The sequence below is a fragment of the Dermochelys coriacea genome, chromosome 8 (genome assembly GCF_009764565.3).
Source record: "Dermochelys coriacea isolate rDerCor1 chromosome 8, rDerCor1.pri.v4, whole genome shotgun sequence".
Lineage (NCBI taxonomy): Eukaryota > Metazoa > Chordata > Testudines > Dermochelyidae > Dermochelys > Dermochelys coriacea.
Window position 1 is genome coordinate 37,631,111 of NC_050075.1, and position 1,873 is coordinate 37,632,983.

Here is a 1,873-nt window from a genome sequence, read left to right on the forward strand (position 1 = left end):
TCTGCTGTTTTTAATTCCTTAATTTTAGACTGCTGACGGCTTCATTGCCTCAGATATTTCCACTTCAATTCAGATTATAATCCCCATTGAAGATGCTATTGAAATGATATACAGCCAATAGCATTGCTGGCTGAGATACAACTGTCCTTGGTGATTTGACCCTTGAAACCCAAAAATCCTTTTACTGTGGCTCAGGAACGTCCTCAGTGCACAAAGTGGAAAAATGAATTTCATTCCAGCCACATACCTGTCCCTGTTCAAACCAAAGCCCCAAACTACATTTAAATGAGCAAGAGAAAGGAAGCTTGTGATTGTACCCTCAGTGCCTGTTGGGTGGGGGAGAAGGGATTACTCTGCCATGTAGCTGTTTCATGCACATTAAAAGTTTAGGATGTTTTAGATGAGATTTTTTTACATCAGTCATTTTACCCTGGGTAATGGCTTTGCAGCAGGCTAAGGCCCTTCAGTCTTTTGCTCAGACACATTTGCTCATGACTGCAGACTGAACTAATTAAGTTTGGTTTGTGCTGATGAAAAGCAGCATGGTCCAGTGGACCATGGATAGAAGTTGGCACCAGGGCAGACCTCCTGGGTCCCTGGTGCTGGCTCTGTTCTTGATTTGCTGCATGACCTTGAGAAAAGTAACTTTACAGGTAGGTGCCTCCATTTCCCTTTATGTAAAATGAGCACATGCTGCTATGGGGATTAATTAATGTCTGCATAGTGATTATGTTGTAGATTCCCTGCCCCCAAGACACACAACCCTCGCTCATTGAAGCAGGCAAAGAGGGTGGCGTAATCTCTGAAGGAATACTTGGCAGTGCAATGGGGCAGGGTTGTGGCCATGCTCCCGTTAGTCCAATTAAAGACATTACGTCACCCAGCTTGTGTCAGGTTAGCACAAGACAACTGAGGTCTAGGTGAGTTCTTGACTCAGTTTGGTAGCACTTGCAGATGTGGCCAGTAAAGGATTACCAGGCCAGGGATGTTACTTTAGTGGGAGAGCTGACCCCCCAGTCTCACCGTACCTGGCTATCTTTGGGTGTGTGCATCGTATTTCACTAGCAAGGATGGATACAGCTCTGTCTCCCAGCTGCCCTGGAGAAGGGGGAAATCCCTTGGCAGAATAGTGGGGGGTGGGGGAGGAGCTGTTTTTCATTTGCATGATTTCTTCCCCCTTCTGCATTAAAAGCCTTTTACCTAAACCCAAGCCTGAGGCCATCTCCCTCTGCTGGGCCTAAGCTTCCGCCTACACATACCAGTATCTCTGCCTGCTTCCTCAGTCCCAGCGCTGGGGCTATGCTCTCAGGGGGAAGGCTCTTTGTCTTGGTTACTTGCTGGGAGCAATGGCGTGTGCAGTGGCAGAGATACAGGCTCGCGCTGGATTCCCAGCAGCAGGAGCTGCCTCCAGCCAAGGATGAAAAGCCAGTTTCATGGGAGGAAATAATATTTAGCAAAAAAAAAAAAAAAAAAAGATAATCCCCTATACTGAGCATTAACCCTCTGTTCCCCTGCCTGCCTGGCACTGAGCATTAACCCTTCATTTCCCTCCCTCCAATCCCCCAGCAGAGAGCATTAAGCTCCTCTCTCTCTCCACCCCTCTCCCCCCGATGCGTATTAAACCATGTCCCCGTTGGGGTGATATTCCTGGGGTGGGGGGAGGGAGAGAGGCACAGCCTTCCTATGAGGCAGGAAATGCTCTCTCCAGGGTTTAGATCTAGCACAGGACTGGACATGCTCCCTCCCCACATAGCCATGCACAATGCCTGTTTGCCTCTTGCAATGCCGGGGGTGGTGGCTGCTCCCCACTCTTCCCCAAGCCTTTATGCCACACCAACCATCCCCAAGGAAGCTGGAAGGTATGGAGCTGGGG